The 13,916-nt window shown below is 53.6% G+C and overlaps 1 protein-coding gene across 2 annotated transcripts in view; it reads right to left on the bottom strand.

Annotated features, from left to right (window-relative positions):
- The window catches only part of PADI1 (peptidyl arginine deiminase 1), a 40,869-nt gene that overhangs the window by 24,574 nt on the left and 2,379 nt on the right, over positions 1 to 13,916 (bottom strand). The window lies entirely within an intron of this gene.

Raw genomic sequence — 13,916 nt, 5'->3', positions numbered from 1 at the left:
CCTCAGGGCCTTTGCACTGGCTGTTCCCTCTGCAGAAAATGCTTTTCCTGCAGATCCCACAAGGCTCCCTCCCTTACCCTCTTCAGGGCTCAAATGTCACCTTCTCAGTGAGGCCACCCACCTCCTGACAGGAGCCTACGATGGCTGCAGCTCCATCATGACTCCACACACGGAGCTGCACCCGATCTGCTCATTCTTTCCCCGATAAAGAAGCTGTCCTAAATTCACAGTCATAAGCGCATGTGGTGTGAAGGCTGATGGGTTTTCTCATCTGTGCTCGAGAGGAAGAAGAAACCGAGGCAATGGAGACACTGTCCCTTCATCAGAAGGTCCCGGACAAGCACCTCCTCACAGTTTTATGTTAATCTCAGCGCAACAGCTATAGACATCAAACTTAATCTGCGTTATTCACCTTGTCTTCATCAATAAAACAACAAATGGAGTCCTGATTTGTAGACCGCCAACTTCTGTGGTGTAAACACTCCCACTAAGGTCAGTTTCAAGTTATCATCGCAACATCATTGAACCCAGAGTTGCAAAGAGATGCAAAAGAGGCCCCTACATACCACTCTCCTACCAGACAGAGAAATGCTGGTGGAACAGAGGTGATGGCAGGATGCAGCAAAATATTTGGAAACAGATGCATGTTAAGTATTTTTTATCTTTTTTTTTTTTAAAGTACTGACCATTTATTTTTTGATTGATTTTTTTAAAAAATTTGGCGGCATGCAGGATATTAGTTCCCTGACCAGGAAGCAGATCTACCCCCTGTATTGGGAGCACAGAATTTTTACCACTGAACCACCAGGGAAATCGCTGCCATCGTCTTTTTAAAATTTTTGTATTTTTGGTTCCGCTAGGTCTTCATTCAGTGCTCAGGCTTCTCCTGGTGGTGGCTTCTCTTGTTATTACTGTTAAATAAACTGTATTTAAAACAGTGGTGGAGGCTTCCCAGGTGGCTCAGTGATAAAGAATCCACCTGCCAATGCAGGAGATGCAAAAGACAAGGGTTCGATCCCTGGGTCAGGAAGATCCCCTGCAGGAGGGCGTGGCAACCCACCCCAGTATTCTTGCCTGGGAAATCCCATGGACAGAGGAGCCTGGCGGGCTACAGTCCATGGGGCTGCAAAGAGTCGGACACAACGGAGCAACTGAACAAGCAAGCAACATACAGTTTAGTTTTAACTAATGGCTGTGTTTGACAACAGGTTTGTAAACCTCCCTTTGGCGCCCTCAGGGAGGCACCCTACCACGCTGCGAAAAGCTCGTGCTGCCGCCGTCCTCGCCTTCCTGGGGGGCTCACAGCCTTCCACCGGGGTGACCGTGCACTCTTCCGGTTGTACTGGGCCCTGGCTCTTTACTATCTTTGGCTGTGCTGGGTCTTTGCTATTGATGGGCTCTTCCCTAGTTGCTGTGAGCGGGGGCTGCTCTGACTGTGGCGTGGGCATCTCTCCTTGCAGGAGCTTCCCTTGTTGCGGAGCACGGGCGACGCTTCACCTGCCTTTGCACTTGGGTTCTCTGCATTCGGAACGTTCGGCCGGGAGCGTCCCGGGGGCTCAGTGCCTCAGCTCTTTCCCAGAGGCGCCCTGACTGCCCTGTTTAAGGCGGGGGCTCGTGGGAGGCACTGTGGGCCCCACATCCCTAACCGCACGAGCCGGCTGCACCTCATTTCAGCCCGTGGCACTTGTCACCTGACATGCCACGTTTATCTCATGCATTTCCCTGTGGTCTGTCTCCCATTTCTCCCCCTAGGATGCAGGGACCTTTCCCGTTCTACATTCACCAAAACTGTGGTCATCTCAGCACCCAGTGCGGGGCCTGGCTGTGGGCAAGACGTACAGGAAGCCCTTGTTTCATGGATGAGGACGAGACAACCCGGGCACGTGGAACGGTAACCAAGCAGGACCCTGTGGACCCTCCTGAACAGACTTCCCCGCCCTCCTCCACATCCTCCACCTGCCTCTCGCTCGTAATAAAACTCTAGCCTCCTAGGCTTTCCTTGAGTTCCAAAGAAGAAATTTAACCAGGAAATCGAGAAAATGCAGAAACAAAGGAAAACAGCCAAACAAGACAAAATAATAGTTTAGCCACTCAAAAATTTAAGGACCTTTAGTTCCTCCTCAAAATCTATAGATAATATTCTGAGCCATACCCTGGAATTGTTTTGCAGATACTGAAGCCCCCACCAGGGGGAAGAAGTTAATTGTATGCTGCCCACAAGCACGTAGACCCAGAAGGCTGATGAGGCTGACTCCTGATTACCTCACCACCAGCCAATCACAAGAACGTCCACGATCACACACCCTACAACCCTTTCCCTCACTCTTTGTCTTTAAAACCTTTCAGTGAAACAGAACACACCCGCTCACCTTACACAAAAACTCAAAATGGCTTCAGGCTCACACACAAGACAGGACACCACAAAAGTCCAGATGAGATCACGGACAAAACATTCCCTGAAATAAATCGTATGCATGTTTTCTTAGGTCAATCTCCCAAGACAACAGAAATAAAAACAAAAATGAACAAACGGGACCTAACCAAACTTATACGCTTTTGCAACAAAGGAAAGCACAAACAAAAATGAAAAGACAGCCTACAGAACAGGAGAAAATATTTGCAAATGGTGCAACCAACAAGGGCTTAATTTTGAAAATATACAGGCAACTCATAAAGCTCAACAACAAAAAAAGCAAGCAACCCAATTGAAAAATCAACAGAAGACCTAAGATAGACATTTCTCCAAAGAAGAAATACAGATGGCCAATAGGCACCTGAAAAGATGCTTAATATCGCTAACTACTAGAGAAATGCAAATCAAAACTACGATGAAGTACCATCTCACACCAGTCAGAATGGCCATCATCAAAAAAATCTACAAACAATAAATGCTGGAGAGAGTGTGGCGAAAAGGGAACCCTCTTGCAAACTTGTTGGTGTGAATGTAAATTGATACGGTCATTTGGAGAACAGTATGGAGTTACCTTAAAAAGCTAAAAAATGAACTATCATATGACCCAGCAATCCCACTGCTGGGCATATACCCTGAGAAAACCATAACTCAAAAAGACACATGTACCCCAAGGTTCTCTGCTGCACTGTTTACAATAGCCAGAACATGGAAGCAATCTAAATGTTCATTGACAGATGAATGGATCAAGAAGATGTGGTACATATACGCAATGGAATATTATACAGCCATAAAAAGGATGAAATCAGGTCATCTGTAGTGATGTCATACAAAGTGAAGTAAGTCAGAGAAAAACAACTAGTGTATATTAACCCTTAAATATGGAATCTAGAAAAACTGGTACACATGAACCTATCTGCAGGGCAGGGATAGAAATGCTGACTTAGAGAATGGACCTGTGGACCTCAGGGGAAGAAGGGGAAGGTGGGACAAACTAAGAGACTAGCATTTATATATACACAGTACTATCTATAAAATAGATAGCTTGTGAAGTATGAAGTCAAGTGGGCCTTAGGAAGCATTACTAAGAACAAAGCTTGTGGAGGTGATGAAATTCCAGCTGAGCTATTTCAAATCCTAAAAGATGATGCTTTAGAGTGTTGCACTCAATGTGTCAGAAAATTTGGAAAACTCATTAGTGGCCACAGGACTGGAAAAAGTCAGTTTTCATTCCAATCTCAAGGACAGGCAATGCCAAAGAATGTTCAAACTAGAGTTCATTTCACATGCTAGCAAGGAAATGCTCAAAATCCTTCAAGCTAGGCTTCAGCAGTGCCTGAGCTGAAGGTGTACAAGCTGGGTTTACAAAAGGCAGAGGAACCAGAGATCAAATTGCCAACATTTGTTGGATCATTAAGAAAGTAAGGAAATTCCAGGAAAATACCTACTCTGCTTCATTGTCTATACTAAAGCCTTTGACTGTGTGAATCACAAAAAACTGTGGAAAATTCTTCAAGACATGGGAATACTAGACCACCTTGCCTGCCTCCTGAGAAACCTGTATGCAGGTCCAAATGTAACAGAACTGGGCATGGAACAATGGACTGATTTAAAATTGGGAAAGGAGTATGACTAGGCTGGATACTGTCGCCTTGTTTATTTAACTTCTATGCAAAGAACATCATGCAAAATGCCAGGCTGGATGAATCACAAGCTGGAATCAAGATTGCCAGGAGAAATATCAACAGCCTCAGATATTCAGATGATACCACCCTAATGGCAGAAAGTGAAGAGGAACTAAAGAGCCTCTTGATGAGGGTGAAAGAGGAGAGTGGAAAAGCTGGTTTAAAATTCAACATTCAAAAAATGAAGATCATGGCATCAGGTCCCATCACTTCATGGCAAATAGATGGGGAAAAAATGGAAACAGTGGCAGATTTTATTTTCTTGGGCCCCAAAATTACTGTGGATAGTGACTACAGCCAGGAAATTTAAAAATGCTTTCTCCTTGGAAGAAAAGCTATGACAAACCTAGATAGTGTATTAAAAAGCAGAGACATCACTTTGCCAACAAAGGTCTGTATAGTCAAAGCTATGGTTTTTCCAGTGGTCATGTACAGATGTGAGAGCTGGACCATAAAGAACACTCAGTGCTGAAGAACGGATGCTTCTGAGCCATCTCGCTGGAGAAGACTGCTGAGAGCCCCTTGGACGGCAAGGAGATCCAACCAATCAGTCCTAAAGGAAATCACCCCTGAACATTCATGGAAGGACCGATGCTGAAGCTGAAGCTGCAATACTTTGGCCACCTGGTTCAAAGAGCCAACTCATTGAAAAAGACCCTGATTCTGGGAAAGACTGAAGGCAGGAGAAGGGGACGACAGAGGATGAGATGGTTGGATGGCATCACCGACTCCATGGACATGAATTTGGGCTACCTCCGGGAGATGGTGAAGGACAGGGAAGCCTGGCGTGCTGCAGTCCATGGGGTCGCAAAGAGTCGGACATGACTGAGCGACAGAATAACCAAGTGGGAAACCATTGCACAGCGCAGGGAGCTCAGCCTGCGCTCTGTGACGACCCAGAGGGGTGGAGGGAGGGGATATGTGTACACACAGCTGATTCAGCTTGTGGGACAGTGGAAACCAGCACAACATTGCAAAGCAATTATACTCCTAATAATAATAATAATAATAATAAATAAATAAAGTCTACAAATAAAAACTAAAAATAAAATTACCATATGATCCAACATTCCCACTCCTGGGCATACATCTAGACAAAACTGTAATTCAAAAATATACATGCATCCCTGTGTTCATAGTAGCACTACTCACAATAGAATAGCCAAGACATGAAAACAACTTGAATATCCATCAACAGATGCATGGATAAAGAAGGTACGGTACATATATACAATAGAATAATACTCAGCCTTAAAAGAGGAGCTTTTTCCAGGTGCCACTAGTGGTAAAGAACTGTCCCACCAATGCAGGAGACACAGGAGATGTGGGTTCCATCCCTGGGTCGGGAAGATGCCCCGGAGGAGGGCATGGCAACCCACTCCAGTATTCTTGCCTGGAGAATCCCATGGACAGAGGAGCCGGGCGGGCTACAGTCCACGGGGTCGCAGAGTCGGACACGACGGAAGCGACTGAGCATGCACAGTCTGCAGCAACATGGGTAAAACTAGAGATCATCATAGCAAGTGAAGTAAGTCAGAAAGAGAAAGACAAATACCGTATGATATCACTTGCATATGGAACCTAAAGTATGATGCAAATGAACCCAGCTATGGAAGAGAAACAGAACCACAGACACAGAGAACAGGCTGCCAAAGGGAGGGGCCGGGGAGCTCTCGAGCGGGAGGCTGGGGTAGCAGACGAGCTGTTTCAGATAAAACAGACAAACAAGGTCTTACTGGGTAGCACAGGGAGCCGCCTCCAGTATCCTATGAAAAGGACGTCCCTGGTGGTCCAGAGATTAAGGACCCACCTTGCAATGCAGGGGATCGGGTTTGATCCCTCGTCAGGGAGCTAAGATCCCACATGCAGAGCACCTTAGGAGAGAGTCCACGCACCACAAGGAAAGATCCTGCGTGAGGCAATGCCGCTGAGACCCGAGGCAGCCAAAGTATTGATCAATCAGTTAAAAAACTACCCTGTACTAAACCATAATGGGAGAGAGTGTGAAAAAGAATGTGTGTTCACATGTAACTGAATCACTTGGCTGCATGGCAGAAACCAGCACATCATTGTAAGTCAGCTGGACTCCAGCCAAGAAATGCTGGGAGGAAACGCACCCAGCGGCCCTCTCCGTTACCCGGTCTTTAAACCCTTCCCCTCAGAGCTACCCAGGAGCTCAGGTCTCACAAGCACCAGCTTCCTGGACTCCTTGCTTAGTGCCTGCAATTAACACTGCCCTTTCCTTCACCTCGGCCCAGTGTCAGTAGACCGGCTTTACTGTGGGCCGGTGAGCCGGTGAGCAGGCCCAAGTGTGGTTCGGTGACAGGATGGCGTGCCCTGGGCCGCCCAGCTGGCAGGCTGGTTGAGCTGGAATTTGAATTCAGTCGATCCAGCCCCAGGGCCCCTGCTCACACACCCTGAGAGCACGTCAGCAGGAGCCCGGTGTGTCCTGCTGGCTGCAGAAGGGGTTCCAGCTCCGGGGAGAGCCTGGGGACGTTCACTGCTCACGCAGCCCTTTCAAGGGAAGCAGGGTTCCTTGGAGTCAATCCCCAGCTTTGGGCAAAAGTTGACATTTCCAAGTCACAGTCTTGGGCACACAACCCTTTATTTGGAATATTGGTAGAACATCATAATAACAATAATAATGTAAGAAGGGGTGGGAAGGGATAAACTGGAAGACTGGGATATAAACACTACTATATATAAAATAGACTCTCCTGGCAGTTCAGAATCCATCCACCAATGCAGGAGACTCAAATACAGTCCCTGTGTCAGGAAGACTCCCTGGAGAAGGAAATGGCAACCCACTCCAGGATTCTTGCGTGCGAAATCCCATGGACAGAGGAGCCTCGCAGGCTACAGTCCATGGGGTCGCGAAGAGTTGGACACAACTTAGCAACTCAACAACAGCAAATATATAAAACAGATAACTAATAAGGACCTACTGTCCAGCAGGGACCTACGTTGTAGCACATACAGGGACCTCTACTCAATGCTCTGTAACGGCCTGTAGGGAACAGAATCTAAAGAGGAGTGGATATGTGTGTGTGTGTGACTGATTCACCTTGCTGAACGCCTGAAACGGACACAGCATTGTAAGTCAGCCTGCGCACGCCACATCGCTTCAGTCCTGTCCGACTCTTTGCACCCCATGGTCTGTAGCCCGCGAGGCTCCTCTGCCCATGGGATTCTCCAGGTGAGAAAACTGGAGTGGGTTGCCGTTCCCTTCTCCAGGAGACCTTCCCGACCCAGAGATCGAACCTGAGTCTCGTAGGTCTCCCGCATTGGCGGGCAGGCTCTTTCTCACTAGTGGCACCTGAGATCAGCTCTGCTCCAATAAAAACTTTAATAATAGTGTAAGGAACTGGGGCTGTCAGGGCCTCCCGAGCCCAGCCTGGTCCCCTGCAGTCTGGACCTACCTCCAGCCTTCCTCCGCAGCTCACAACTAGCTCACCCCTCTCCGGGTGCTGGGATCCTGGTCTCAGCTGCTTTCTCCCCCGCAGGGGCCAGGGGAGTCGCTACAAGGGTGGACGCTGGGGAGAGGAGGCTTCCTACAGGAGGCGCCTGACAGGCAGGGCGGAGGCCGGGCAGGAATCCCTGCTCTCTGGGAGGCGGCTGCTCAGGCCCCACTTCCTTCCACGCCAGTCCCCCCATCCAGGCCGCCTCTCAGCGTGAGAAAGGCCGGTGTCTGCGGCTGGCCCAGGAGGAGGGGTTTGTGTTGTTGTTTTGTGCGTGTGTGTGTGTGGGCGTGTGTGTGCGTGCGTGTGGGCGTGCATGTGTGTGTGTGCACGTGTGTGCGTGTGTGCATGTGTGTGTGGGCGTCTGTGTGTGCGTGTGTGCGCGTGCATGTGTGTGCATGCGCATGTGCGTGTGTGGGCGTGTATGTGTGCGTGTGTGTTTGCAGCCCCCCGGGGAAGGGCCTCTGTTTCCACATCTACAGGCTGTGCCAGGCCAGATTCCCTTGGTGTGCCCCCTGCTCCCCTGTCCCGCGCCTCCAGGACGGGTTCTCGGAGCCTTTCCTCCCTTCTCAGGCTCCTGGGTCTCTGGGTGCAGCTGAGGATTAAGGGCTGCTCTGGGGGGTGGGACAGGCAGGTGTGGGTGTCTTGAGCCACAGGCCGCCCACAGTGGGACTTGTCTTCACTTCTCCTGAGCTGCTCTGCGGCTCACCCGATCCATGAGCCGGAACCACCCCTACCCCCTCCTCTGACCCTCACACCCTGCAACTCATCGGCAGCTGTGTGGTCCAGTCTCATGATGCAGCCCCTGGACCGGACCAAACCCCGGGATGCAGCTCTGGCGTGTCTCCAGACCCAGAGTCAAGTGAGGACATGGATTTGAAAGTACCCCTTCATTAAATGAGAGGGACTCGGTCATTACCATACCAGAGGCACCCACTCTCCCAGGCGTCATCACTGTCATTAGCTTTACTGCCATCGCCACAGCCAGGCTGATGAGACTGTGAGCTTGTCCCTTCAACTCACAGCTGGGATGGGGATGGGAGAGGCAGCCTTCCGCACTCTTTGAAATGAAATGAAATGAAAGTCGCTCAGTCGTGCCTGACTCTTTGCAAACCTATGAACTATACAGTCCATGGAATTCTCCAGGCCAGAATACTGGAGTGGGTAGCCGTTCCCTTCTCCAGCGGATCTTCCCAACCCATGGATCGAACCCAGGTCTCCCGCCTTGCAGCGGATTCCTTACCAACTGAGCTCCTCCAAATGCCACCCCTTCTGTGGAGCAGAGTATGGGCTGTGGGAGGCATATGGCCTGGGATTCGGTCACCCAGCTGCTCTGAGCCTCGATTTTCCTCCTCAGTAAAATGGATATAATCCAAAGAGCTACTTCCTAGGGCTGCTGGGCGGATTCTGCCAGATGCGGCATTTAAAGTGCTTGGCACGGGACCTCCCTGGTGGTCCAGTAGACTCCGATCTTCCAAAGCAGGGAGCATGGGTTCAATCCCTGGTCGGAGAACTAAGATCCCAGATGCCTTGCGGTGTGACCAAGAAATTAAAATTTTAAAAAAGAAAGCGATATACTAAAGTGCTTGGCATACAGTAGGCGCTTAAGCGTTTGGTGCCATCATTGCTGTTACTATCACTCTGCCCAGAGCCCCCAGCAGCCCAACCCAGTCGGGCCAGGACCCTGTCTCCTTCCCCCGTGCCCCACAGCCTGGTCCAGACCCTCCCTGCAGCCCCCTCACAGTCTGTGTCACCCAGAACGGCATCCTGACTCAGCCTCACCCCGGGCCCCGGGCCCAGAGCAGGGCCTGGTTCACCAGGTTAATCAGGAGGCTGCAAGGAGAACGGAGTCAGCTCTTGGAGAATCTCACAAAAGGAGGCACAGAGGATGGGAAAGGGAATTCAAATCAACAGGTCATTCCCAGCCTGGCTCACTTGCTTTAGCTACATATGTGTCCACCCGCCTGGTCAGGCATAAGGACAGCACGTTTCACAGGTGATGTTGGGCAGGGTGATACCAGGGCGGCATCTTCAAGCACCGAGTGTGTGCCAGGGGGCCCCTCTGCCCAGCCGAGGGTCTGGGCGGGGAGGGCAGAGTGGTGCTGACCCAGCCTCCAGCTGGGGGAAAGGGTATGGGCTGGCGACAGAGGACCAGGGTGTCCTGGAGGCTTGACCGAGACACTCTGCTGCGGAGAGGCAAGGGCGGAAGGGGGACTAATGCGAACTGGATAGAAAGGCTGAGGGGCAAGCTGGTAGGCAGCCCTTGGGCAGAACAGACTGGCCAAGCCTGTGGCTTCTCCTTCACATCTGATCAGCCACCTGCCTGCCCGGGAAGGGCCACCCTCCAGGTGTCCTGGACTTGACCCGACAAGTCCTCTCTGGCGCAGCCAGCTCTGGGGTCCCTTCTGCTGGGGACCAAGACCTGCTATGCCAATAGTCCCCGGAGGCAGCCAGCCCTAAAGGACGCAACTCCCCCAGGAGCTCATGAGTCCTGTCTCTGCTGCCGGCTGCTCCACCTCAACACGAATTTCCTGAGTGCCTGCTGTGGCAGGGGCCACCCTGGGCACAGGAAAGCAGTGATGAATCACCCCAGCCTGGCCTCACGGGACCCGCCCAGGGCAGGGACAGCACGGCCTCCGACGTGCTTCTCTCTGCTCTGATTCCATCCCTGAGGCTCCTGCCTGCTGAGCAGGGCAGTTACCAGGCTTCTCATTTTACAGGTGACGTGAAAGTCACAGGGAGGCCACACATGGGGCGACAGGCGGGAGCTGAGATTTGACCTCACTCGGGTCTGACCCCAAAGCTCATCCTCTGCCCTGCGCCTACCACCTCTGCGGAAACCCAACCACATGGAAGGTCCCCCAGTGATGGGCGGGCTGTGTGACTCTGGGCAAGCCTCTCGACCTCTCTGTGTCTCCGCCTTTGTCTGCAAAGGGATCTCAGGAGTCGTCACTGCATAAGCTCGTCGTGAGACTTGACTGAGAGAATGCTGCCCGCACTGTGGACTGAAGACTCTGCCGGCATCATGTCATACTGTCACCAGGGGCCCGGGCAGCAAGCAGACCCAGGGGAGAGGATCCCGACACCTCCCTTCACTCTCCGACCCGGCCAGAAACCAGGTAAGCGATTCAGCGGTGAGCGTCCACATCCTGAAGGCTCTCTTAGCCCCCAGACTAAGGCGGGAGCCCCTCGCGGGTGGGCATAGACTGTCTTGTCTCCAAGAGCCTCAGCCCAGCACAGAGCTGGACAAGGAGCAGCTGTCTCGAAACGTCTAAGGGACCGCAGCGGGGTGAAGGCCACAGACGGCTCAGAGCCCGTCTCAGGGTGGCTTTCTCTCTGGGCCTGCCCAGGCTGTGGCTGACACAGTGTGTGTGTGGGGGCGGTGATGAGGCCCACAGACCCCGCATCACAGGCTGGGATCCCCCCCTGCGTGCAGAACCACCTCAGGTGCAGCTGCGTCCTCTCCCTCTTTCTTTCCTTTCCAGAGAGACCTGATGCCCTGGCATCGCTCAGCTAAGGCCGCGTCCAGAGAGCCTGCACGGAGGGCCTGGGCCAGGCCTCCCTTCTCTGGAACACCTGCCGGCCCAGGGATGGAGGTTGGAGACGGCGGGGGGCAGCTTTCATCCCAGCAGAGGCAAACAGGGGCTGGGGGCCAGGGCATCTCTGAGACGAGCCCTGAATGGAAAGTCAGAATCACGGATCTCTCGTCCCGTCTCAGACTGTCTCCCCACCTGCTAAAGACGAACTGCACGGCTGTGCTCCTCGGATCATGCAGCTTCTTCATCTGTGAAAAGGGGCCAAATTCACAGGCGATATCATCCCCTCCTAGCATGGGAGGACACAGGCGCAGAGAGGCTGAGTAACTGGCCCGAGGTCACACAGCCCGCAGGATCGTGACGGGTCGTCAGCCCTCCCGCGCTCGGCGGTCACCGAGCAGCCCCATCAATGGGACGTCCTCCTCGGGGCCCAGTCAGCGCAGGGTCCAGCATTCTTCCTCGTCTGTGTCTGGAAGCCCCGGCCTCCTCCCTTGCCGCCTGTCAGCCTGGCGCAGACCACAGCCTCGGCAGGCTCCTCCTGAGGAGCTCCTGACCTTCCCTTTGCCCACCCTCCCAGCACAGAGCTGGAGCCCCAGGTGGGGGCCGAGGGGCCCTGCGTGTGGTTGGGAAGTCATGTTGGAGATGCGCTTGACAGGGCTTCAGGCGGTCTTGGGCTCAGACGCAGGGCGGCGGGGTTCTCTGCTCTGGGCCTGGGTGCGCTGGAGACCCCTGCAAGGTTCCGGCAGGCCCCAGCTCCCCGCCTTGGCCCCTGGTGGCAGCGTTTGGGATCCCCACCACCACCCCCAGCCCACAGCCGAGGCCCCTCGGGCTCCCGGGGGCTGAGGTCCTCGGCTGGGTGTGGCCTTGCCAGTCCCTTCCGGCCCCACAGCCTGCACCCCGCACCCTAGAGCGTCAGGACCACTTGGTGGAGCCGAACAGCTGCTCGGAAACCACAGCGACGGGAAAGAAAGCGTCTCTGGACTGAGCAAAGCGTAGGACCACCCATCACAGGGGAAGCGTCTGGGGGTCTTTTCTCAGGGTCCACCGCCAGACCCTGCCCGCCCAAGGAGACAGGAAGGTGGGAACTGGGGCGGAGAGGGAGGTGGGGTTGGAAGTGATGGGAGCAGGAGATGGAACAGAAGACGGTCAGGCACAAGGAGAGGTTCTGAGACCCAAACAGCTGGGAGGAGAAATGGGGAGGGGGCGGAGGTGCCGGGCGGGGGCTGCGGGGCAGAGGAGGGGAGGAAAGAGAGACCCACAAGATCCGTCTCAGGACGGGGGGCAGCCAGAGACTCGGGGGGTGGCTGACCGCCAGTGCCCTCTCTGAAGCCAGGATTGCATGTTTTAAGAAGTCACAGTCCATCATTTCACATCCAGATTGGGTGTGGCCGCTCCTGGCTCCGTGGAGCTTGCAGGGGACCCCAACCTCATACCCTCCAAGAATCTTCAATCTGAACGCTAACATCACTTCCTATAAAGGAATGGACACAGTCGCAGGACGAAACGAGGAGGAGGGGGGTTTCTCCCGGGTCCCCGCCTGGCACCGGGAGCCTGTTGGTCCTCATGAGCTAGTGTCGGGCACCAGGCCTGTAATTACCCTATGAGGAGCACAATTACGCTTCATTGTACTTCTGCACAAGTTAAAAGCATTAATTTACTCAGTGTAAACATCAGACCACAAGTTTTACAACTCCGTTTTGGTATGCCGGGTTCCTGAAATGCAGGGAACCCCGGAGAAAGAAGCGGATTGGGTCTTTTCTCCGGCTCACCTGAGAGGCCCTGGAGAGAACCCCCTCCCTCCCTGGGCTCCTGGAATTCCGGCCATCTCGGGTCTAAGAGTCTATCTGGCTTTGAGGCTTGTGTGGAGCTGGGGGAGGCTTAGAAAAACTCCAGGAGACAGTCCCCAGCCTCACCGGGCCAGCCTTCCCCTCCATCCCCAGGGACAAATGATCACGTGGTCTCCAGCCTGGGGCTCTGATCCTGGTCTCCAGGCAGACAGGGAGCACCGGCCCAGATCAGGGAGCATCGGCCTGGATCGGGAATGCATTCCCCATGCCACACTTCCTCCTTTCTTGGCAGACGTCCTCTGGGGACCACCTCCAGGCAAGGAAAACAGAGACAGTCCAGGCTGTCTGGCCAGACGCAGGGGGTCGCCAGCCCGCCGGTTGAGAGGGCAGGGTCCGCAGCACATGCTAAGTCAGGGATTTCTAGGGCTCCTCGGGCTGAGGCACCCCAGGGCACACTATTATCCCAAAGCAGGTGTTTCCCCAAATAACCAGTCTGGAGCGCACACGGGGGAGTTAATCGCTTCCCGTGACGTCACCCCACACGCCCATCTCCAGCGGCTCCAGAGGGCTGGGACCTCAGCTCAGGTGACCGGCACCCCCGTCTTCGGGGGGCGTCCCCCTTCTACCAGCAAGGCCAACCAGAGGCCCCTTGCTCAGCCTAGCTGGGGCGGGGCACCCACAGCGCGGGTGGGGGAGCCCCGGGCTCACCAGGCACAGCCCCTTCCTCTCGCCAGCCCGGCCCCGGAGTGGGCTTCAGGACCCCCTGCTCCCTTTGTTCTTGGCCACGTGTGGGTTGTCCGTTCCTGGACCAGGGATCACACCCACAGCCCCAGTGCTGGAAGCCTTAACCCCTGAACCGCCAAGAAGTCCCAGGCGCCTCTTCAAACCTTCCCAGGGGGACAAGCCACGCCCCCTCCCTCCACCGGCTCGACAACTTCACGTCGCTAGCTCCCACCTATCAGAGACCTCAGAGGCCACACGTTCTTCTCAAGGTCTACTTTCAAACCAACTTGTTGCAGAACTAACTTCTGTTTTCCAGA

Source organism: Cervus canadensis, chromosome 24, assembly GCF_019320065.1.
Source record: "Cervus canadensis isolate Bull #8, Minnesota chromosome 24, ASM1932006v1, whole genome shotgun sequence".
Taxonomy (NCBI): Eukaryota; Metazoa; Chordata; class Mammalia; order Artiodactyla; family Cervidae; genus Cervus; species Cervus canadensis.
The sequence above is the reverse complement of the archived record's forward strand: the minus strand, read 5'-3'. Positions and strand labels throughout refer to the sequence as shown.